Source organism: Lepidochelys kempii, chromosome 17, assembly GCF_965140285.1.
Source record: "Lepidochelys kempii isolate rLepKem1 chromosome 17, rLepKem1.hap1, whole genome shotgun sequence".
Lineage (NCBI taxonomy): Eukaryota > Metazoa > Chordata > Testudines > Cheloniidae > Lepidochelys > Lepidochelys kempii.
The window spans coordinates 20,825,686-20,851,381 of NC_136396.1; positions in this window are offsets into that span (position 1 = coordinate 20,825,686).

Consider the following 25,696-nt stretch of genomic DNA (forward strand, 5'->3'; position numbering starts at 1 on the left):
TTTGTTGAACAGTCCCCTATGCCGCAAGCAGTCTGAGGTGTGATGTCACGCAAGCAGTGATGATGTCACCCAAGCAATGATGACATCTCAGGCCTTTGGGGTGACGAGGAGGAGCAACCCCTGCTGGGCCACTTTGTTCAGCTCCCTCTAGGTTAGTGAAACTCCACAAGTGGCCCCAGCAGAGTAGTGGCCGTGGGGCAAGGGAAGGAGGAGGAGGGATGGAGGAAACTGACACTCTGTTGTGTCTGATTGAGTAGAAATCGATAAGCTCACTCTGCTCATATCCATTATAATAGAGTTGAGGCCGGGGGGGCTAGTTTGTTTCCTGACCTAGAGGTGTGCACATGTGGGCAGGAATGGGTGTGCACATGTGAGTATGTGTGTTTGCGTGCGCACCAGACTCATTCTGATAGAGAAATTAGCAGTGGAAATGATGCTTTAAGTCATCTGGTGCAATCTTGACTTCCTTCTGGCCACTGCAGCTGTGGTCCCCATAGTCAAAGCCCCACGGATCATGAGATGAGGCTCCTGGTTTGCATGGTAAAGCAACATAATTTGCTCTGGGATTAAGGACACCTGGATTCTCTTACAGGTGTACCACAGGCTGGCTGTGTGACCTTGGACAAGCCACTGCCCCTTGTCTGTTTAGATTATAAACTCTCCAGGGTAGGGTAGCGACTGCCTCTTCCTGTGTGCCTAGCACGTTGGAATTGAGGCCTCAAGCTGTGACTGGAATAGAAAGAAACAAAAATGATTAGCCTCTGCTTTAATGGCGTGTAGGCGCTTTCCCTAGCTAACCTGAGCTTGTCTGCAAGGGGACATGACTCCAGAGTAAATTAAGGCATGCATTTAAAGCACAGTAGGTGTTGTGGAGTAAGGGTGTCCACCTGGGGAGATGTCCACCAGAAGATCCAAAGACTTCTCTCCTGTGCACCATTTGTGACCTGCAGGCAACTGTGGCTGGCTGAGGACATCTTGGGAGCAACCGAGGGGATTTAAAAAACACAAAACAGAATTTTTCTGATGCGGTCAGGGATTTTGGTGGCACAAAAGAGGCTTCTGGGAGAAATGATACAGCCTTCTGGCCAGGGGTAAAACCATACTGTACATGGACCCTCCCCTACGATCTCATTGCCAGGCCAGGTTTGGATGACTCAGGCTATGGAGATGCCACCACTCTGCTATGGCAGTTGATCCCCAGAACACCCGGTCAGTGTTTCCCCGTATCCTAGAAGAAGCCGAGCGGTTGGCGATGCGGGAACTTGGAGCGTTTAGCTCTGCTTTCCAGGCCAGAGAAAGAGCTTGGGAGCCTTCGCTCGGCAGAATTCAGAAGGCCACTGGGTGTCACTAGCAACCCACATGCAAGCCGCCTGCTTTATGCCTGTGGAAGTGAACATGCCCGAGAATCAGGAAGAGCAGTGATCTCAAAAACACCCACTTCACTGCAGCACAGGCCTCTCCATCAGGGCACGCCATAGCACCGGCTCGACGGGGAATGCATGTTCACTGTGATGCCTTATAGCACAGGGGAGTTTAGTATCTCTCCTAGGGTGACCAAGCAGCAAGTGTGAAAAATCCGGACAGGGTGTGTGTGTGTGTGCGGGGGGGTGGGTGTGGGTAATAGGCTTCTATATAAGAAAAAGCCTCAGATATCAGGACTGTCCCTATAAAATCGGGACATCTGGTCACCCTAATCTATCCACATCCACTTTAACAGGTAGTACGTGGGGCACAGGGTTTTCCCGAGCTGCAGCAGTAACAAGGGGTGATACAGCTCTGGGATCTGCAGCAATGATCCCTGTATTACACATAGTTGTCCAGCCAGAACTCCTAGGTTTCTGCCTGCATTAGCTGCTGCCTGTATCCACATAGAGCCATGATGCTGCCCCGCCTCTTCTTCCCTGTCCATTTCTCGGGATGCCTGTCTCCACAAGGAGTCCCTGGTATCCCAGAGCCCTGGAATTCATGGCTAAGCTGTCTCCTGGATCCACACAGAGTCCAGGGCAAAATCTGGATCCAGAGTCCCTTGTGTGTGACCTCCCTGTATCCACACAGAGTCTGTCTCACAGTCACTCCTTTTGCATGCGGGCCTTCTCAAATTCCTCTTTTCATGAACGCCTGTACCCACAGGGAGTTCTGCTGTGGGTACGGGCATTGGGACCAGGCAGTCCCGATAGGTGACATGCCTGACCAAGCTGATTGCCTTCTATGATGAGATAACTGGCTCTGTGGATATGGGGAAAGTGGTGGATGTGATATACCTTGACTTTAGCAAAGCTTTTGATACGGTCTCCCACAGTATTCTTGCCAGCAAGTTAGAAAAGTATGGATTGGATGAATGGACTATAAGGTGGATAGAAAGCTGGCTAGATCGTCGGGCTCAACGGGCAGTGATCAACGTCTCGATGTCTAGTTGGCAGCCGCTATCAAGCGGAGTGCCCCAGGGGTCAGTCCTGGGGCTGGTTTTGTTCAATATCTTCATTAATGATCTGGATGATAGGATGGATTGCACCCTCAGCAAGTTTGCAGATTACATTAAGCTGAGGGGAGAGGTAGATAAGATGCAGGGTAGAGATAGGGTCCAGAACAACCTAGACAAATTGGAGGATTGGGCCAAAAGAAATCTGATGAGGTTCAACAAGGACAAGTACAGAGTCCTGCACTTAGGACGGAAGAATCCCATGCACCGCTACAGACTAGGGACCGAATGGCTCGGCAGCAGTTCTGCAGAAAAGGACCTGGGGGTTACAGTGAATGAGAAGCTGGATATGAGTCAGCAGTGTGCCCTTGTTGCCAAGAAGGCTAACGGCATATTGGGCTGCATTAGTAGGAGCATTGCCAGCAGATCACGGGAAGTGATTATTCCCCTCTAGTCGGCACTGGTGAGGCCACACCTGGAGTATTGTGCCCATTTTTGAGAGAGTCCAGTGGAAGGCAACGAAAATGATTAGGGGGCTGGGGCACATGACTAATGAGGAGAGGCTGAGGGAACTGGGCTTGTTTAATCTGCAGAAGAGAAGCGTGTGTGTGGGGGGTGGGCTCTGACAGCCTTCAACTACCTGAAGGGGGGTTCCAAAGAGGATGGAGCTCGGCTGTTCTCAGTGGTGGGAGATGACCTAACAAGGAGCAATGGTATCAAGTTGCAGTGGGGGAGGTTTAGGTTGGATATTAGGAAAAACTTTTTCACTATGAGGGTGGTGAAGCACTGGAATGGGTTACCTAGGGAGGTGCTGGAATCTCCATCATTAGAGGTTTTTAAGGCCTGACTTGACAAAGCTTCTGACTGGGATGAGTTAGTTGGGGTTGGTCCTGCTCTGAGCAGGGGGTTGGACTAGATGACCTCCTGAGGTCTCTTCCAATGATTCTATGAAGTCCCTCCGGCAACATCTATCTCTCAATATGCCTTGCAGAACTCTTCTCTTGACTGTCACCTGTAAACCGTGTAGGACCAGATTTGCACAAGAGCTCAGCTACCATGTGGCAATTTACAGATGGGAAACCGAGGCACTTAGAGACTAAGTGACACATCCAAAGTCACACAGGAAGTTGGTGATGGAGCAGGGACTTGAATGCTGGTCTCCCAAGTCCTAGGCTAGAGATCCCTGACCAGTGGCCCTCCTTCCTCACAGCTGATCAGCTCTTGGGTGGCCGGGTTCCATGTGTTCTTGTAAAACAGGAGAGTGTGTCAGCCCCACTTAATGGGGTTACTCAGGGCCGCTAGTGGGTGAGGGGATGCGGAGAGCCGTGGATGGCTGGTGCTGAGTGATACGTTTGAAACTCTTGTTCGATGGCCGTTATTCCTTGGCTACAGGTATCAGCCCCGTGCCCGCAGCTCGGGGAGTTAATGGTGGAATCAGCATGACGGCACGAGGCTGGGTAGGAGACAAGCTCCATCAATCTTTTTGCCGTGTACATGAGCCTTTGATTAAAGGTTGCAGGGTTAACTCGCTCCTGTTCACTGTTCTAAGTCACGTGGGGGATGGAGGGGGGAAGGGAGAGAGAAATAAAAGTCCTGTTATTAGAGAAAGACCAGGCTAGATCAGCTTAGGCAGCACGAGCTGCTACTATCGGGAACCTGCCTCTTCACCTGCACGAGCGAAGAGCCTGGGAGTAAATGAGTTTTGAAAGGGGAAGTCAGGCAGGTTAATGACAGAGCTGGAGGAAAAAGGGGAACATTCAGAGGCTGAATTCCCTCCACTTTGCTCTCCTCGTGTCCCGTTCCGCTGCTCAGCTACCCCCTCAGCCTGCCCTTTGCCCCCTCCTTGCTGCTCACCGGGCAGCTGCTCCCTATGAGAACCCTTTGCCCCTGGATGCCGTAACCCTGGTACAGGAGCTGAGCATCCCTCTGGGGCAGAAAGGGGGAGTCATGTAGACGCAGCCACCCAGGCCTTTGCCATCCATGTACACCCGGACTGGATTCTCATTTATGCAAAGGCCCCATGACACTGCTCTGACACCACTCCCCCATGTAACAGAGCCGCTTCTGTAGCCTTATACAGGAGCCCTAAGCCAGCCCCGCTGTCAGCCCCCCGTGTTGGGAATGTGCATAGGATCAGAAAGCGGAGGAAGAGAAGACGGGGGCAAGGGATGGGCCAGGGGACATGGGTAAGGTCAAGGGCAGACTGGGGGCAGAGAGTGGGAGGGAGAGGGTGGATCAGGGGTGTGGCAGGGACTGGGAAGCAGGTAGGCTTGGAAGGATTTTGTTTTTAATCGGTAAATGGCAATCAACGTCAATTTCACGAAACACACAGAAACCCCATGGGAAAATACTTCCATCAATAACAATCGAGATGTACAGAAAGGCAAAGTAAGAAAAACACAGCTTGAGAACATATTTTGAATGTGATTGAAGGCTCTTTACTCTGTATAGTGTGGCATGTGATGTTGGCCATTTGTGTTTTAATGGATTCAAAGCTTGAATTTTTTTGAATCTCAACACCTGCTGGCCTTAAATAAATAAACATGAGGACACAGGTGATCCAGTGGATATAGTGGACTTGGACTTTCAGAAAGCCTTTGATAAGGTCCCTCACCAAGGGCTCTCAAGCAAACTCTGTAGTCGTGGGATAAGAGGGAATGTCCTCTCATGGGTCTGTAACTGCTTAAAAGACAGGAAACAAAGGGAAGGAATAAATGGTCAGTTTTCACAAAGGAGATAGATAAATAGCGGGACTGGGACCAGTGCCGTTCAACATATTCACAAATGATCTGGAAAAATAGTGGCAAACTTTGCAGATGATATAAAATTACTCAATAGTTAAGTCCAAAGCAGACTGCAAAGAGTTACAAAGGGACCTCACCAGACTGGGTGACGGAGCAACAAAATGGCGGATGAAATTCAGTGTTCGTAAAAGCAAAGTAATGCACATTGGAAAACAGCATCCCAACTTTACATACTGTGGCAAATTGCCGGCACTACTTTGATGGGTCTCGCGCTTTCTCTTCTTGGGGGGGTTCAGGGCACCGTTTCTCACCCCTGAACTGGGGTATTAACTGCCCCGCTAGTGTCCTAGAGGAGGGGAGTGGAGAGGGAGGGACCCGGGCCCGCCCTCTACTCCGGGTCCCAGCCCAGGGGCCCTAGGGATAGCGGTAAATCGCTTAAACTAGCGGTTCCTTCCCCTGGGCTACTTCCGTCTCCTGCCCTTCAGCTTGTGGGGCTTCCTGCCCTCCCTCTGCACAAACCAGGTGTCCCTTCACCGAGGGTCTTGGTCGTCTTAGCCCACCGCAGCACTTCTCCAAATTCTCCTCTGCTTCCCTCCAAACTGCTCTCTGCTCCAGCACCAATCCACTCTGCTTCAACTCCTTCCCTTGTCTGATTGAAGCAGGGGGTTTTTATCAGGTGGCTGGCTTCAGGGGCTTTAATTGGCTTCAGGGGCTTTAATTAATTTATAGCAAATCTACAGGGAATAAGGCTCCCTTCTAACACTCGCCTGCTGCCCTCTGGCCATGCTGTATCACGATACGAATGATGGGGTCTAAATTAGCTGTTATCACTCGAGAGAGATCTTGGAGTCCTTGTGAATAGTTCTCTGGAAACATCTACTCAATGTGCAGAGGCCGTAAAAAAAGCCAACAGAATGTTAAGAACTATTAGGAAAGGGTTAGAGTGTAAGACAGAAAATATCATAGTGCCATTATTTAAATCTATGGTATGCCCACACCTTCAACACTGCATGCAGTTCTGGTCACTCCATATCAAAAAAGATACACTCAAAATGGAAAAGGGACAGAGAAGGGCAACACAAATGTTTAAGGGTCTGGAACAACTTCTGTATGAGGGAAGATTAAAAATCCTGGGATAACTCAACTTGGAAAAGAGACGACTAAGGGAGGATATGATAAAGTCCATAAAATTTTGGCTGGCACGGAGAAAGTGACTAAGGAAGTGTTATTTGCCCCTTCCCATAACACAAGAACCAGGGCACACCTAGTAAAATTAACAGGCAGCAGGTTTAAAACAAACAAAAGGAAGTATTTCTTCACACAATGCTCAGCCAACCTGTGGAACTCATTGCCAGGGGATGTTGTGAAGGCCAAAACTATAACAGGATTAAAAAAAGAATTAGATAAGTTCCTGGGGGACAGGTCCATCAATGGCTATTAGCCAAGATGGGAAGGGACACAACCTCATGCTCTGGCTGTCCCTAAGCCTCTGACTGCCAGAAGCTGGGACTAGATGACAGGGGATGGATCACTTGATGATTACCCGTTCTGTTCATTCCCTTTGAAGCACCTGGCATTGGCCACTGTCAGAAGACAGGATACGGGGCTAGATGGACCATCTAGTCTGTCTGTCTCCTACACACCTCCCTCCCTCCAGTCTACCTGTGCGTTACTTTTATGCCTCTCACCTTACAAGCTGCTTAACGGATTGGAGCCTTCCAAGATCCATTGTTCATTAAGTGTTTCTTGGTTGGGCACTTAATTGGTCTGACCCAGTATGGCTGTTCTTATATTCTTATGGTTTGACACCCCTGTATGTTCCTGCAACTGTGAAAATTTAAAATAGATTTAAAAAATGCTTTAAACCCATCATCTTATATAACTGTGGAAACTTAAATTGATAAAAATAAAAATAAGTAACTAAAAAGGCTTAAAATAACCATCACCTTTTTTCATTGCAATGCTAAAAATATAAAAAATTGAATTCTGCAAAGCCTAGATATAGAAGATTTGTGGGAGGGGTAGCCAGGGCTGGGAGCAGGGTATAGGCGGGAGGGGGCAGGTCACGGGTTGTGCTAGGGTAGGAAAAAGGGGGAAGATCAGGGCATGTCAGCGGTAGAAAGGCACATTGTATTCCAACTAGTCTCTGCTTCCCAGGGTCCATAGGGCGGCATGGGAAGAGAGGGTAATTTAAAGCAGCCCTGAGGCTGCTCTAGGTGATGCTGGATCCATGCAGGCCCCAAAGGGTCCCAGAATACAGGGAGCATAAAAGTAGTTTGAAGTCGCCTTCCCCCACAAGGCCAAGAACTGGAAAGGGGCAATAAGAATGTAGAGGGGGGTCCGTGGGTCAGACTTGGAGCATAGGTCATCAGCACTGGGTCACCAGTTCAAACCATGCCGAGCCAAGGTCGGTTTGAATCCAGACGCCATCAGGACATGGACACCTGCCAAGAGAGCATCCTTCCCGAGGGACACATGCTGCTGCTGCTGCTGCCCGGCTGAACGAACGAGGTTTGCACTGCCCGGATCAAGGAGCGATTCATCTCTATTTAACTGTGATCTGTATTCAATTCCTGCATGTATCCATGACGAGGCCTGTCACTCCCTCCCCGACGGATGGGGCTTTTATAGCCAGAGGGTCTATTCATGGCCGGAGAGCTGGGTTATGATTGCTGTGCTCAGCCGCAGCCTGCTGGATGCAGGACGAGCCAGTGTCTCGCCTGACGATCACTGCTGGGCCCCATGCACCGTCCAGCTCTTCGTCCCAGCTCAGGGCGAGCAGGGGCTGCATCCCCCCAGCACGCTGTCTCAAAACTCAACCACTGGGAACTTTTTTGGACTGTCCTTTCAGTGTTCCACGTTCTTGTACACCGTGCGTAAAGAACTGTGCCTGTGAATATCTGAATATCCCCTCCCTGTACACCCCATCCATCCATCTGTCTGTCTGTCTCCTACACACCTCCCTCCCTCCAGTCTACCTGTGCGTTACTTTTATGCCTCTCACCTTACAAGCTGCTTAACGGATTGGAGCCTTCCAAGATCCATTGTTCATTAAGTGTTTCGTGGTTGGGCACTTAATTTGCACACTCCTTTCTCAAGAAACTGACCAAATGCTTTACTAAGGCTACTTAAAAATCAAGCAAGTACACAGCCGATCTTCATAACTTCGAATACAAAAATGATACATGCATAGAAATAGGATGGATAGATTTCTGCTTAACGGAAAGGTCTGTAAGCCAGAGATGAGCTCAGAGGCAGTGCGCTCCGTGACACCACCCTGCCTCAGTTTCCCTTTTCATCCTTCATCTCTCTCATCTATTTCAGTTGTGAGCTCTTCAGGACAGGGACTGGGTGTCGCTGTGCATACGTACCATGCCTGGCACAATGAAGGCCTCTAGATACCACTGACATCAGTCACAGAGAAACAGGATTGGGAATCCAGATTCCAAGCACCGTGAGAGTGTATGTGTTGTCTGGGCCTGGTGCAGGTGAATTTCCCAGGCCCAGCTCAGCCGGAGCTGTGCACATGTATCCAAGGGGAGAATCCGGCCCCTTAATATTTGAGATCTTCAGCATTTATGAGGCTTCGGTTATTTTTCTGCCAGCAATTGCAGGTCTCCTTCTGAGGTTAATTAGTTGCTCTTCCTTTTTCCCTTCTGCCGACACCCGGGCCTGCCCTCCACTCTCGCCCGCCCGCCATCAGATGCTCACTGAGTTATCAGCTCACACAGGACATGCCAGCACTGTGCTTCCATTCTTCGTGAGCAGTGGTCCAGGAAGCTCCTGGCCATCCGGGAGCACTCAAGGGGACAGGCAGAAAAGCTGATGGTACAAAACAATTAACAGGGTCAGACGCCAATCCCAGCAGACTAGCTGGTCGATGTTCAGTATCAGCAGCAAATGCTGCTGCCTCGTCAGATGGCGTTTAGCATCTCGCCCTCGCCCATCACCTTCCTCATCCTCTCAGCCTCCCCTCCGCTGCTGCCTTTCCTCTCGCGAACTAATCCTTTCTTTACCTCCACCCCTGCTGCTCCTATTGATGCTGGTCAGGGCTCCCTCCTGGCCACCAGTCTCACAGCCATCTCCACAGCTGGATTAAGGCAATTTGGAGACCAGGGACCGCATGACATGCTGTCCCTGGGGCTCTCCCCTCACTTGGACTGGCATTTACAAAGCACCTCCAGGAGTAGAAACAGGTCCTCTCTCCCCACATAGTGGGGCAGGGATAGCACCTATAATTTCTCCCAACAACAGGGGCATATCTGCCTGGATGGGTGGTGTGACGGTGCACCCCATAAGGCTTTATGGAAATATGCTTATGAATGTGTATATGACATAACTGGAATATGTTTTATGCTACATATGCCATGTAACATCTCTCTGTAAAGGTGATGATCTACTGAATCTATCCATCCTATTTCTATGCATGTATCATTTTTGTATTCGAAGTTATGAATATCGGCTGTGTACTTGCTTGATTTTTAAGTAGCCTTAGTAAAGCATTTGGTCAGTTTCTTGAGAAAGGAATGTGCAAATTAAGTGCCCAACCAAGAAACACTTAATGAACAATGGATCTTGGAAGGCTCCAATCCACATAAGAAGTCTACTTGAGGACGTTCAAGGTCGCATGTGAACCATGGCTGCTACCTGTAAGTTCTGAGTCGTGCATGGACATGTGACTGGCCCACGTGACTCCGGAACTCCATATTGTAGCTGGGATTCTACACAAGGGGAGGGAGGAATCTCCACCCATGAGAGAAAGTCTATTTAAACCCCTGGGAGACCTCTACATTTTGTCTTCAGCTGGCTCAGGAGATAGCCTCTCCACCCCCAAGGATACCTGAAAGAAACTGGAACAAAGGACAGTAATTACAGGGGGTGTGAGTGATTGATGGACCCAGACTAGAAGGAGACTAGTCTGTGAAAGGAAGTTTACTGGAATATCTCAGAGGGTGAGATTTCATCTGTAATCACTTTCTTACTGTATTAGGCGTAGACTTGCGTGTTCTATTTTATTTTGCTTGGTAATTCACTTGTTCTGTCTGTTACTACTTGGAACCACTTAAATCCTACTTTCTGTATTTAATAAAATCACTTTTTACTTATTAATTAATACAGAGTATGTATTAATACCTGGGGGGGGGGAACAGCTGTGCATATCTCTCTATCAGTGTTATGGAGGGTGAACAATTTATGACTTTACCCTGAATAAGCTTTATACAGGGTAAAATGGATTTATTTGGGGTTTGGACCTCATTGGGAGTTGGGCATTTGCATGGTAAAGACAGGAACACTTGTTAAGCTGCTTTCAATTAAGCCTACAGCTGTTGTCGGACGTGGTTCAGACCTGGGTCTGGGTTTGCAGCAGGCCAGCGGGTCTGGCTCAAACCAGGCAGGGCACTGAGGTCCCAAGCTGCCAGGGCAGGGAAAGCAGGGGCAGAAGTAGTCTTGGCACATCAGTTGGCAGCCCCAAGGGGGTTTCTGTGATCCAGCCCATCACAGGTGGATGGACTGGTCCTGCTGCCCACATACACAGGCCTCTCCTGGGGAGGAGCCCCCAGCCCAGCAGGTTTTGGATTTAACACCCTGTTGTGATGCAAGTTGAATCCCGCCCCCACCCCTATCAGAACAACTGGCTCAGGCTCTCTGCAAACTCAGGCAGATGTTGCTGTCTATCTACTTAAGTTGGAAAGCACTCTCCCAGCTGCAGTGTAGATATACCCTGAGGTAAGAACTTAGGAGCATGTCTACCGGACAGGGCCTATCCAGCATAGCTCTGTCACTGTAGCTATGCCAGCAGGCCTGCCTGGTGTACACACAGCCTATGCCAACGGAAGAGGTTTTCTGTCACTGTAGAAAGACCACTTCCCTGAGTGACAGAAGTTACATCAACGGAAGCATTCTTTCACAGCACTAGCTGCGTCTCCACGGGGTAGGTCAGCATAGCTCCACGCTCACTGGTGTAAATGTCGGTGTGTGTGTTATGCAATGTGTGTGTCTGTGTTATATGTGTGCAGTGTGTGTGGGTTGTGTGCTGTGAGCGGAGGGTTGTGAATGTGTCGGGGTGTGTGTGCTGTGCAAGGCGTGTTGTGTATGGTGCAGTGTGTGTGGGTTGTGTGCTGTGAGCGGAGGGGTGTGGATGTGTCGGGGTGTGTGTGTTGTGCAAGGCGTGTTGTGTATGGTGCAGTGTGTGTGGGTTGTGTGCTGTGAGCGGAGGGGTGTGAATGTGTCGGGGTGTGTGTGTTGTGCAAGGCGTGTTGTGTATGGTGCAGTGTGTGTGGGTTGTGTGCTGTGAGCGGAGGGGTGTGAATGTGTCGGGGGGTGTGGTGTGCAAGGCGTGTTGTGTATGGTGCAGTGTGTGTGGGTTGTGTGCTGTGAGCGGAGGGGTGTGGATGTGTCGGGGTGTGTGTGTTGTGCAAGGCGTGTTGTGTATGGTGCAGTGTGTGTGGGTTATGTGCTGTGAGCGGAGGGGTGTGGATGTGTCGGGGTGTGTGTGTTGTGCAAGGCGTGTTGTGTATGGTGCAGTGTGTGTGGGTTGTGTGCTGTGAGCGGAGGGGTGTGAATGTGTCGGGGGGTGTGGTGTGCAAGGCGTGTTGTGTATGGTGCAGTGTGTGTGGGTTGTGTGCTGTGAGCGGAGGGGTGTGGATGTGTCGGGGTGTGTGTGTTGTGCAAGGCGTGTTGTGTATGGTGCAGTGTGTGTGGGTTGTGTGCTGTGAGCGGAGGGGTGTGAATGTGTCGGGGGGTGTGGTGTGCAAGGCGTGTTGTGTATGGTGCAGTGTGTGTGGGTTGTGTGCTGTGAGCGGAGGGGTGTGAATGTGTCGGGGTGTGTGTGCTGTGCAAGGCGTGTTGTGTATGGTGCAGTGTGTGTGGGGTGTGGGTTGTGTGCTGTGAGCGGAGGGGTGTGAATGTGTCGGGGGGGTGTGGTGTGCAAGGCGTGTTGTGTACGGGTGCAGTGTGTGTGGGTTGTGTGCTGTGAGCGGAGGGGTGTGGATGTGTCGGGGGGGTGTGGTGTGCAAGGCGTGTTGTGTACGGGTGCAGTGTGTGTGGGTTGTGTGCTGTGAGTGGAGGGGTGTGGATGTGTCGGGGTGTGTGTGTTGTGCAAGGCGTGTTGTGTATGGTGCAGTGTGTGTGGGTTATGTGCTGTGAGCGGAGGGGTGTGGATGTGTCGGGGTGTGTGTGTTGTGCAAGGCGTGTTGTGTATGGTGCAGTGTGTGTGGGTTGTGTGCTGTGAGCGGAGGGGTGTGGATGTGTCGGGGGGTGTGTGGTGTGCAAGGCGTGTTGTGTATGGTGCAGTGTGTGTGGGTTGTGTGCTGTGAGCGGAGGGGTGTGAATGTGTCGGGGGGGTGTGTTGTGCAAGGCGTGTTGTGTACGGGTGCAGTGTGTGTGGGTTGTGTGCTGTGAGCGGAGGGGTGTGGATGTGTCGGGGTGTGTGTGTTGTGCAAGGCGTGTTGTGTATGGTGCAGTGTGTGTGGGTTGTGTGCTGTGAGCGGAGGGGTGTGAATGTGTCGGGGTGTGTGTGCTGTGCAAGGCGTGTTGTGTATGGTGCAGTGTGTGTGGGGTGTGGGTTGTGTGCTGTGAGCGGAGGGGTGTGGATGTGTCGGGGGGTGTGTGTTGTGCAAGGCGTGTTGTGTATGGTGCAGTGTGTGTGGGTTGTGTGCTGTGAGCGGAGGGGTGTGGATGTGTCGGGGGGTGTGTGGTGTGCAAGGCGTGTTGTGTATGGTGCAGTGTGTGTGGGGTGTGGGTTGTGAGCGGAGGGGTGTGAATGTGTCGGGGTGTGTGTGTTGTGCAAGGCGTGTTGTGTATGGTGCAGTGTGTGTGGGTTGTGTGCTGTGAGCGGAGGGGTGTGGATGTGTCGGGGGGGTGTGGTGTGCAAGGCGTGTTGTGTATGGTGCAGTGTGTGTGGGTTGTGTGCTGTGAGTGGAGGGGTGTGGATGTGTCGGGGTGTGTGTGTTGTGCAAGGCGTGTTGTGTATGGTGCAGTGTGTGTGGGTTGTGTGCTGTGAGTGGAGGGGTGTGGATGTGTCGGGGTGTGTGTGTTGTGCAAGGCGTGTTGTGTATGGTGCAGTGTGTGTGGGTTATGTGCTGTGAGCGGAGGGGTGTGGATGTGTCGGGGTGTGTGTGTTGTGCAAGGCGTGTTGTGTATGGTGCAGTGTGTGTGGGTTGTGTGCTGTGAGCGGAGGGGTGTGGATGTGTCGGGGGGTGTGTGTTGTGCAAGGCGTGTTGTGTATGGTGCAGTGTGTGTGGGTTGTGTGCTGTGAGCGGAGGGGTGTGAATGTGTCGGGGGTGTGTGTTGTGCAAGGCGTGTTGTGTACGGGTGCAGTGTGTGTGGGTTATGTGCTGTGAGCGGAGGGGTGTGGATGTGTCGGGGGGTGTGTGTTGTGCAAGGCGTGTTGTGTATGGTGCAGTGTGTGTGGGTTGTGTGCTGTGAGCGGAGGGGTGTGGATGTGTCGGGGGGTGTGTGTTGTGCAAGGCGTGTTGTGTATGGTGCAGTGTGTGTGGGTTGTGTGCTGTGAGCGGAGGGGTGTGGATGTGTCGGGGGGTGTGTGTTGTGCAAGGCGTGTTGTGTATGGTGCAGTGTGTGTGGGTTGTGTGCTGTGAGCGGAGGGGTGTGGATGTGTCGGGGTGTGTGTTGTGCAAGGCGTGTTGTGTATGGTGCAGTGTGTGTGGGTTGTGTGCTGTGAGCGGAGGGGTGTGGATGTGTCGGGGGGTGTGTGTTGTGCAAGGCGTGTTGTGTATGGTGCAGTGTGTGTGGGTTGTGTGCTGTGAGCGGAGGGGTGTGGATGTGTCGGGGGGTGTGTGTTGTGCAAGGCGTGTTGTGTATGGTGCAGTGTGTGTGGGTTGTGTGCTGTGAGCGGAGGGGTGTGGATGTGTCAGGGTGTGTGTTGTGCAAGGCGTGTTGTGTATGGTGCAGTGTGTGTGGGTTGTGTGCTGTGAGCGGAGGGCTGTGCCTGGACTGATCAGCAGTGAACCGATGCCCAGTCCCTCACCCAGACCCCCCTGCACACCCTAGTAGACCTGCTGTTATCCCCGGGACCCCTGGTACCTGAGAAGGTGGAAAGAGGGGTGAGACACAGGAGTGCGGGGCTCCCTGCACCCCAAATAGCCTCATGGTGCCTTGAATGCGGCTCTCACCTCCTGAACAGGGATTTCTTTGGGGTGGGGAGGGGTCTTTAATTTTTTATGAATCCCTCTTAAGTGTTTTCTTTTTTTCCCTTCAATTTTATTTGGCCCACCTCCTTTCAGCGATTAACCCTGGGGCCATCGCGTCTCCTAAGAAAGATGCTCTGACTTCATTAAGAGTTAATGGAAGCTGTCGGAGGTTTGAAGGATTGCGCTGGAGACGGCACAGGGGGATGGGGAGGTGGAGAAGAAGAAATATATTCTCGGCAAAGTTACATTTTCATGTAAATTGTTTAAAGATTTAAATGGTTTCTATTAGGAAGGGTCACTGGGGCCGTTCGCGGGGCTAAATTAGTCCTTTTGCAGAGAAGCATAATATTGTCTGTAAAGGAAAAGGTATAAAGTGGGCTGTTAATTTCTTTTTCTCTTTCTTACTTCATCTCAACCTCCCTCTGTTCCTCTCTGCCCCCTTGCTCCCTCCTCTCTTCAGTCCTCTGGGATCTCCTTTTCTTTCTGTCTTCTTTCCCCTCCCTTTGTGGGATTGATCTTTCTCTCTGTCTGCCTATCTATCTTCATTCCTGGAATTGATCAATGGATAGATCTAGCTATTGAATACTCTCAGAAAGAAAGAAAGAAAGAATCTGTGGAGACCTTTCTTTCTTTCTTTCTTTCTTTCTTTCTTTCTTTCTTTCTTTCTTTCTTTCTTTCTTTCTTTCTTTCTTTCTTTCTTTCTTTCTTCTCATGGGATCCAGTGTTGAATCTAACCCCACCGAATCCTGACCTGGGCCCAACCAACCTCAGACTGCAGCCTTGAGTTTGCAGTTCTCAGCCCCATGATACCAGATGGGAACCTGAGGCTTCCAGGTTGCTTTTGATTCCGAAGCCCCTGGGGTTTGACTAAATACAGAGGCTGCCAGAGCCGTTAATTGGTTAATGAATGGCATGAGAGGATTTGCAGCCTTTCAGTTGCATTTAAAGAAGCAGCAGTGAGAAGGTGAAGAGTTTATTCCTTTTCTCTGCTGTGTGAGGGTAGGAGCCAGGCAGTGCTAGCAGCTGGGAGCGGTGCATATGGATTGGGGAAAGGTGTCAGAGTGCCTCACAACATGGGCATCTTTCCCAGAGGCTTCCTCATCTGCGTGCCTGGCCTCGGGTGGGAAATGAGTTCTCTCTCCGTAGCCCATTCAGACCATCTTCACTTTGCCACTCGGGCATTGTCTGTGTTTGTGCTGCGGGATTGGCTGTCTCGCTCTCCCAGTTTTGTTTGCACTGCAAATCCTGCTTCTCCCAGACAGCCACATTTCATTTTCGAATGAGTATTCACATGCAAATGTATAAATGTGTACAGGGGCGGTTGGCCCTGGTTCTTACTGAAACAGAGGGTAGGTTTATACTGCAATTAAACACCCAAGGCTGGCCCATGTCTGCTGACTCAGGATGGAAGAGTTTGGGCTATGGGCAGGGACATCAAAACAGGGCGGCCTAAGGGGCCATGGTCCCCCCCTTTTTACCAGCTGTAATGGTGACCGATGGGGGCAGGGGGTGGAGAGGAGCAAGCGGGGGCAGGGTCTTGGGCGGGAGGACGCTACAGGGGAGTGGAGCCTCAGGGGGAAGGAGCAGCATGGGGGGGCGGGGCCCCAGTTCAGACGCTGGTGGCTCCCCCACTTTTAGGGACCTTCTGGCGCGCCTGACTACGGGGCTGTTTAATTGCAGTGTAGACCTTTGGGCTCAAGCTGCATGCAGGTAGAAGTACGCTTATGCAAATGTATATATACACAGGCATTCGCACGCAAATATATATTTGCACTACCGGTCATATGCAAATGTCTGTTTGCACGAGTGTTCACAGGTCCGTGTATGTTTGCCACAATTGGCCTCAGCGCATTTTGCTTTCTGCCAGGGTCTTTGTGCAAAAAGAGCACTCTCCCTGGACTGCTCGCAAGTGCACAAAAGAGGCACTCAGTTCCAGCACCACAAATCAGAGGATTTGCCAGGCTCTGGTCATGAATCATTTGGCGGAGAAGCCCCAGAGGTCAAACACTCAAGCTGCATTGCAGGGAACAAGTGGGACAAACTGCAGAAGTCTCCTCACCTCACAGAACCCAGATGGCAACAATTGACTGACGGGGGGGAGGGACACATTTATTTCAAGTGGAAGAGATTGCATAAATAAGAGCATTTCATATAACAACACCGGCACAGAGCACTCTTCATTGGCAAAGAGCTAGACAGACATCACCACTCAGGCTTCCCATCGGCCCAGTGGTAGGGAAGCATTGTCTCCATTGTACAGATGGGGAAACTAAGGCACAAAGGTGTTGGTTGGTTTTTGTCCACTCATTTCAAGTACCTCCATGCAGTGGGTTTGCCCAGCATGTGCTGCTTGTTAGAACAGCAGAAATGGATCTGTTTTGACCACACTTTCTCAGATCCAGGATGGAATTTCTGGTCAAAACCAGAGAGAAGCCCACCCCAGAATAACCAATTGCCCACGACTTGATTCAGAGCAGGGACTTGACCCTGGGGCACACACATCCCAAGTGCACTAACCACAACGCTAGTGGCTATTCCATATTTACCTTTCTCTCTGTTTTTTCAGGAAAATTTCAAAAGTTTGCATCAGTTTTGTCCCAATGGCACCATTTTTGAAATTTCAGAAATTTTCCTGGGAGTGGAAAACATCTTCCAGCCCAGCTCTAGGGATTGCACTTTGCAGTGACATTTGTAAAATGCACGGAGGTCCTTGGGTGGAAGGGGCTATAGAAAAGCAGAGCTGGTTCTGACGGGTTTTCATTCTGATGGGGAGCGGCAGGAGAGCAAAGGAGAAAGGGAAGGGAAAAATAAAGACATGAGAAGGAATAAAACAAGGGAAGGGTGAATGGGCTGATGAAAGCAACAGCTGTGGAGTGTGGTTCTAGAGGGGGAAAAGGGGTGTCCAGCTGCCAAATTCTCACAAGAGGGATGGGGCTTGAGAGGAAAAAGTCGCGAGCTGCATTAGGGGATGGGAAAATGCTGAATGTTGAGCAAGTGTGATTCTGCCCAAGAGAGGGCAGGGGCGCACGTGAACAGAGACACGTGCATGTGCCGCTCTGGTCCTGCCCAACGGAGAACAGAGGTGCAGACACCTGCCCACGCAGAGCTGCCGGATTGGATTCCCTTCTAGTAAGCCCAGAGAGCAGTGAGGTCCTAACATACCCACAGGCAGGTTAAATTCCACCCAACAGAGGGCAGAGGCAAATCCGTTCCTGCAAACAGCGGACACCAAGGTCACCAGCTGAACTGCATCCCCCCAGCCACGTGGGACACACACCCACACACACGCGTGTAGGCTTGATTCCATTCAGCAACTTCCTTCCCAAGCGTCCCGGGTTCTGTGGCTCTGTCCTGCTTTGACCAGCAAAGCCCCCTCTCCCGGCTGCAGAAGAACAGTTCCCGCAGTGCCCCTGGCAGGGGCAGAGCGAGCGAAGGCAGCCTGCAGGGCTGCTCAGGGAGGGGGAACAACACAGCAGCTGGAGGTCAGGGCGAAGCGTGGAGAGGACTTGGCTGGCGAGAGGCTGGGGCCAGCGTCCGCAGCGGGGATGGCTCCCCCAGGATTGAGAGTGACCCGTTGTGTCCTGCTTTAGATATGCGGGGCAGGGCTGCCTCCCCTGCCCCCACACACGTAGGTTCGGTGCCATCCAAAAGGGGGCTGCGTGGGCAGCGACGAAACTCCACGCCCGTAGAAATGGGGCACATGCACAGTGGGACCCGACGGCTTTTATCATTTGAGCTAATGGAGGATCTCTGCAAACTCTAACAGTTCTGGGGCCTAGGCCCTAGCTAGGAATCAGCCAGGTAGGCACTTGGGCCAGCTTGACAATCCCGCCAGCAGGGGCAGTGGCTCACACATGTTTTTAGCCAGTCGTAGCCACTCACAAGGCCCTCACTGGTTTAGATCTCAGGTATTCAAGAGACCGCCTCATTGCTCAGGGGGTAACGCAGCCAGGGAGGGGTCACCCCAGGCCCGGAAGCCAACGCAGAGTATGAAAGGGGGCTCTGGTGGCAGGATGTTTGCAATAGCTTGCTCCGTAGCAGCCTGGGTTCGATCTCCTTCGGGACGTGTGGCCAGAGACACCGGCTTTCTAGGGCTGGGGTATGTCGGGAGGGGAGCCGGGAGGTCTCGCAGGACGTCTTCTCTACCTATGATATACTGTAGGATTTGGCTGGCTGGCTTTGGATGCGGGTCCCGGTGCCGTCTTTAGCTCTGCATGCTGTACGATTTAAAACAGGGCCCAGAGCGCTGGGTGCAGACCAAGCAGCTGGTACGTTAGACCCTCCCTCCCACTTAAGGAAAGCCACCCCTCAGCTTTCACCAAATCCACATGTAACAGCTGGGCCCCAGGCAGCTACGCGGGCTTACGCGTCCACTGACAACCTTCCCAGACACCGAGCCGATGCCGGAGACACCACGGATTCCACTGTTTATTCTAAAGCTTCTCCCGGCTCAGATTACGCCTCAGTGGGAGGGTTCTGCCAGGCTACCATCCTTCCATCTTCCATCTCTGACGCCTCTGGGTCTGCTGGCTTATTGGGCTCCCCGTCCACGCCTGGGAGACATCTGTCTCTCTCCTTGCCATTGGCCCCGGCCTGCACCACTTCCCCACACAGCTGCCGGAAAACCGGCAGCCTTTCCCGAGATAGGAGAGGGCCCCCGCAGGCAGCGGCTTGTTTCTCCTGATCCTTGGAGAGGGTGACAAAGATGGGGAGACGTTGGAGGTGAGGGGGCCAGTAGGCGGTGGCCACGCCCCAATCCGGGGGAGCAGCGGACTGGTAGAAGATGTTAGTTGAGTCCTGATAGGGAGCGTGGGTCTCAAAGCCGGACAGAGCAGGAGCGGAGATGATATTCTGGCTGCCGTCCAGGAAGACGTACCTGATGACCCTGGACGTGTGGAACGGGGCGTGCTCCGGCAAGGGGGAGAGGTAGCCAGGTGGACAGTAACAGAGATCCTGCCTCACCCTCTGAGGAGCTGGCATGGACATCGCTGCTACCCTCACCTGTGAAGAGACCAGATGACCTAGTGAGATGAGGACAGTGGAGGAGACACATCTACAATCCCAGCCCTGCCTTTTGCTAATGCAGCTGCAACAGTGAGATTCTATTGTCCCCGTTAGTGGCCGGGGCTCATAGATGTTGACAAGTCTGCTATAGCAACTGTCTCTGAGTTCACAGAGCTAGCTGTTTTAGTGCAGGGAGTAGCTACTTTTAGAGCCAGAGGTGCTGGGGTCAGTCCCTGCTCCATTTTGCCCAGCCCGGGGGTACTACACAGCGTAGTGAATGGTGCACAGCAAACACCATGGCGTTAGCTGTGACCGGCCATGGTTTCCCCTTTAAACTGGGGTTTATCGTGGCCACTGACAATCAAGGCTGAGATTTCCAAACCTGAGCAGGGGATGCAGTGATAGAGTCATAGAAGAATCATAGAAGATCAGGGTTGGAAGAGACCTCAGGAGGTCATCTAGTCCAACCCCCTGCTCAAAGCAGGACCAACCCAACTAAATCATCCCAGCCAGGGCTTTGTCAAGCTGGGCCTTAAAAATCTCTAAGGATGGAGATTCCACCCCCTCCCTAGGTAACCCATTCCAGTGCTTAGTGAAATAGTTTTTCCTAATATCCAACCTAGACCTCCCCCACTGCAACTTGAGACCATTGCTCCTTGTTCCGATGCACAATTCCTCTGCAATCAATGGGAGCCGTGCACCTAAAGCTCGTAGGTAGCTGTGAAAATCTCACCTATCATGTTTAGGGGGTTGGACTGAGTTGGGAAAGGGGGCACTGACTGGATTCTTGGCATCCTTGGGAATGTAGCTCTTTTTTCCAGTTCGCTAAGCGCTTACAAGGAGATCCCAACTTCTACAAGTATTTTTGATATTCAGAACACCAGCACCCGCTGGAGAAGTGTGGCTGATCAGTTTTCACCGTATGTGTTGCTGGCAAGCTGTTCACCCTGGCCTTGATCCAAAGCATACTGAAGACAATGGGAAAACTCTCAATAACTTCAGTAAGGTTTGGATTCGGCCCCAAGGCCCTTTTGCTATATGTTATTTGTGGTGTGCAATTGGTTGCCTGAATCACATGATATTGTTTCTGCTCTTTGTCTCTGTCTTAATATGCATAGCCATCCATGGAATACACCCTTGCAGAAGATACCCGGAGAGTCATATAAGCAATAGATCAATTTACGGGTTATTGTTGGAGCTGATCTGGAATTTTTTGGTGAAACGGTGTTTCATCGGAGAACACCAATTCATTGAAACCAATCTTTCTGTGGGAAAGGGTCAGTTTTGATTAAACTTTCCTCAAATCCTGGATGGAATTTCTAGTCAAACATGGAGCAATACACACACAGCTCAATGGTTAAAACACTCATGTGGCATGTGAGAGACCTATGTACAGGTCCCTAGACTGAATCAGGCAAAGTTGGGACTTGAACTGGGGATGTAGGCACCCCACGTTCAAGTCCTACCTGTACCTGACTCAGTGTAAGGACTTCAACTTCAGTCTCCCACATCCCAACTGAATTCCGTGGCCACTGAGTTATTGGCTGGCGTGTAGAAGCTCTCTCTGTTTTGTCTTGATGCAGAACAGAAACAAAAAAAAGAATCTCGTAAATTTTCCGGTGCAGGAAAAATGTTTCCCACCCGGCTTTCGTGATGATCTGAACAGATTTTTCGGTGGTGTCACCCTTTACTAGTCACTGCTGTCGACATGGGAACAGATCCTCTACTGGCGTAAACCACATCGCTCCAGAAAAGCCTTGCTGGAAAATTTTTGACCAGCCCTAGTTGTAATTCTAGAGTTAAAGTGGGCATGAATGAGACATAGTGGCCTACAGGTCTTGTGCAGGGAGGACTCAATTTCTCCCTCTGAGCAGTGGGTTTCTACCTTTTTTCATTTGAAGACCCCTAAAAAATTTCAAATGGCAGTGCAGACACTTTTGGAAATCTTAGACGTAGTCTGTAGACCCCCCAGGGGTTGGTGGACCATAGGTTGAAAACCACTGCCTTAGAACATTGTTCCATTGACTCAATACTCGGTTCTCTCCATGGGATTTCTACTGATTCACTGAGCTCTGGTGTTGGGATTTCAGAATGCAGCCCCCTGACTGGTCCCTCCATTCACCAGGAGGTCTGTGTAGTCAGTAGTTCTGGACATCCTGTCCCTTTGGGGCTGGACCATGCTTAGCAAAGTGTTTAAATCATTGTCATAGATCACAGATGGCATCCAATCAGAGCACAGGTCCTGGGGTCTGCAGGCTGCCCTGATCCTAAAGAGAAGCTCACAGACATCAAACATTTAAACAACCCAGACGGAGGCTAAATTATTAAAATACCACTACGTGAACTGTTTCTCTGTGAGGAGACTAGCTCGCTGATTCCCTGGCTCATTGTGTCTCCACGGGGTGTCAGAAACACTAAGACTCACTCCGCCTCTCCCAACCCCCATGAGATGCTCAGAACGATTGAAGAGCCCTCCCCGCTGCTAAGGAAATATGGAATATTTATGGCTTCCCTCAATCAGAGATACAGAGACCATTGAACCGGCCTATGCTGGCACCTTTCACGGCTTCCCTTTTACAAAGTACTAGAACTTGCTCACAGAAGATTGCCATCCTGGAGTAGATCAGTGGTCCATCAAGTCTGGCCTGCTGCTTCCAGCAGTGGCTAAAGCTAAGTGCTTCAGAGAAAGGCATGCCTCCAACTTCACTAATGCCCCTAATTATGTAATAAACCCACCCGAACTTCATTTAGAGACAGTTACATTTGCACACCTCACGAGCTCCAGACCTCAGAAGCAGGGAAATAACAAGTGAAGAGAAAAGTCTTCTCCATTCCTTGCCTCTTTCTCATGGCCTACCACGCTGTTAACACTGCTAATGCCACATTCTGAGGCTGCAAACTGCTTTTGCTTCCACCTCCAATAGATGAGGAAAAACAATACATGCAGCTGAGGCAAATAGCTGAAGGTGACTTTTTCCTCTTGTTTTCTTTCTCTTTCCACCCCTTTTCCCCCCGCTTCTCCCAGTGAGAAAAGGGGGGGGGGGGAAGGAATTTAATATTGAGAAAATGGGGCAAGGGGGAGGGGAGTTCCCACCAAAATGAAATCAAATTGGAGCTAGAAGATTTTTCTACACACAAAATGTCAAAAAGATTTCATCACAAAATGGAGTAACAGATATGAAATGAAAAATCTTTGTTTTTATGTTAAATGTTTTTGTGAAACAAGCCTACCTTTTAACAACCCTCACATAGTCCATTGATGCCTTTGAGTTATCCCAACTCATCTTAGGCCAGGTCTCCACTATACTACTTAACAAGGTCATAGTTGTGAAGGGTTTGGTCACAAAGATCCCTTTAAAAAGAAAAGGAGTACTTGTGGCACCTTAGAGACTAACCAATTTATTTGAGCATGAGCTTTCGTGAGCTACAGCTCACTTCATCAGATGTTTACCGTGGAAACTGCAGCAGACTTTATATACACACAGAAATCATGAAACAATACCTCCTCCCACCCCACTGTCCTGCTGGTAATAGCTTATCTAAAGTGATCAACAGGTGGGCCATTTCCAGCACAAATCCAGGTTTTCTCACCCTCCACCCCCCCACACAAATTCACTCTCCTGCTGGTGCTAGCCCATCCAAAGTGACAACTCTTAACATAATCAAGTCGGGCTATTTCCTGCATAGATCAAGGTTTTCTCACATCCCCCCCGCCCCCATACACACACAAACTCACTCTCCTGCTGGTAATAGCTCATCTAAACTGACCATTCTCCAGGTTTAAATCCAAGTTAAACCAGAGCATCTGGGGGGGGGGGGGGTAGGAAAAAACAAGAGGAAACAGGCTACCTTGCATAATGACTTAGCCACTCCCTTTGGGACTGTCACCTGATGTGCTGAAATCCCTCTGAGCCTGTTTTCCCTGACAGCTTTGGACTCCAGAACCTTGCCTTGTTGAGCCAGACATGCTAGCCTGTTGCAACATAGACCCAGGGTCTGGGACACACCCCCAGAGCTGCAGACTTTAACTAAAAACAGCTCAGCAGGTTACCTGACTCCAGCACCCAGACACCCAGTTCCCAATGGGGTCCAAACCCCAAATAAATCTGTTTTACTCTGTATAAAGCTTATACAGGGTAAAGTCATAAATTGTCCATCCTCTATAACACTGACAGAGAGATATGAACAACTGTTTGCTCCCCCAGGTATTAATCACTTATTCTGGGTTTATTAATAAAAAAAGTGATTTTATTAAGTATAAAAAGTAGGATTTAAGTGGGATTTAAGTGGTTTCAAGTAATAACAGACAGAACAAAGTAAGTCACCAAGCAAATACTTCATATTTCTAGCTTCAGATACAAGAATGATACATGCATACAAATAGGAGGAATATATTTAGTAGGTTGTAACCTTTGTTATGATACCTTACAAGAGACCTTTTGCATAACACATATTCCAGTTACATCATATTCACACTCATGAGCATATTTCCATAAAACGTATGGAGTGCAACGTCACAATACTCCTGTTACGACATTACTCATCAAGGACACACTCCTGTTATCACTGCAAAGACCAATGTAACGAGGGGAGAGTCAGCTGGATTCTGTTCTGCTTCATGCATTTTGAATCGGCCTGATTGAAAAACACCTGTTGCAACCTTTTTTTGACCGAAAATTGGGGTTTCGACCAAATTTTTGGCAAGAAGTGTCTGCTTTTCTCAAAAAAAAAAAAAAAAAAAAAAAAAAAGAGAGAGAGAGAGAGAAAGTTTTCTTCTTTTAAATTGAAAGAAGAAAACTTTTTGGTTTCAAGCCAATCGTCTTTCAGGATTCAACCCATCAGCCCCAAAATGAAAGATCTGGAAGAACTCACATTCTTACACAGTGCTGCTGTAACCAGAGAATGTCAGGGATGGAAGGGACCTCAGGAGGTCGTCTAGTCCAACCCCCTGCTCAAAACAGGACCAATCCCCAATTTTTGCCCCAGATCCCTAAATGGCCCCCTCAAGGTTTGAACTTGCATCCCTGGGTTTAACAGGCCAATGCTCAAACCTCTGAGCTATCCCTCCCCTGGGAGTGTTTGGTTTTTCAATGAAAAGTCAGCATTTTCTGCAGAAGAGTTTGCTGAAAATGAGTTTTGTTTTATTTTTGTCAAAATTTTCCAATGGAAAACAAAATTCTGACCACCCCCAGTTAGGAATCAGATTGTCAGGTCTGTTGGCAGGACTTTGCCATGGGAGTCAAGAATGCCCATATAAGACAGGAGGAGTGTAGTCTGGCAGAGTTTGCAGTCCAGGCAATTAGAGGCTAGCTAGAGCTTGCAGCAGGATGTGCGATCAGGAAGCTGCACTGTCACTGGTATACCCCATACACTTCTACAAAGTTACTTCTGATTAGCACCAACTTGAGGTCAGAGTCAAGCCCTCTGTACTTGAAAACCAAGACAACCTGCACATCCTCAGAAGACAAATCTGTTTACAGGAGATTTGGAGGTTGAATGAGCATACAAACTTCTGGATCCAACCCCTTTGGGTCTAGCAATCACATGCTTCCTGCCCCCTCAGCCATTGCATCCTGATGTGAACTGAACCTTAGAATTTTCAGAGATACGTGCTCTGCTATAAAAATGGACTGATCCTCTAAGGGACGATGTGGGATGCCAAAATAAGACCAGAAACCGCTGTGTGATGGAAATAAAGATGCCCCCTAAACAGGGCTGGGAAAATCTGCTTCTAAACCAGGACGGGCTTGTGGTTGTATAGAAACTTTGCCACGGTTCAAAATAAAACGAATGCTACATCCTTCCACACCAGAGCCAACACGGACAGAAGAGCAAGTCAAGTGTTCGTGGATGATTTGATCTGTCTGGGAGACTTACTGGGTTTTTTTCTTTGCTGTGGAGCTGTGTCTTCCGACTGCTTCTGCAAAGGGCGGGGTGAAATCTGCCCTGGCTTTGGGAGCTATTGTCAGAGGTCACATGATGCCATTATGACATCGTGCTGCCATGCTGGGCAATGTTCTGGGCCTCATATCATACAAAGGGCCAGAATCTGACCTCCGTGGTACCAGTTTCAATCTGGGGCAGCAGGTTGAAGTTGGTCCAGTAAATAGGGCATAAAGATCTGGCTTCTCTGCCACTGATCTGCTGTGACCTGGGGCAAGCAGCTTTCTGACCTCTTTCCCCTTCCACCTTTTGTTTGTCTTGCCTATTTAGACTGTCACCTCTTCAGGACAGGCACTATCTTCTACTATATGTAAATCCAGCATCTAACCCAATGGGACTCTGACCCCGCTTGAGGCCTTTATCAGCCGATTTAATAATATTATCAGGGAGAACAGGAAGATCCAAGTCTTGTGTCTGAGCTTTGAGTCTCACAAGAT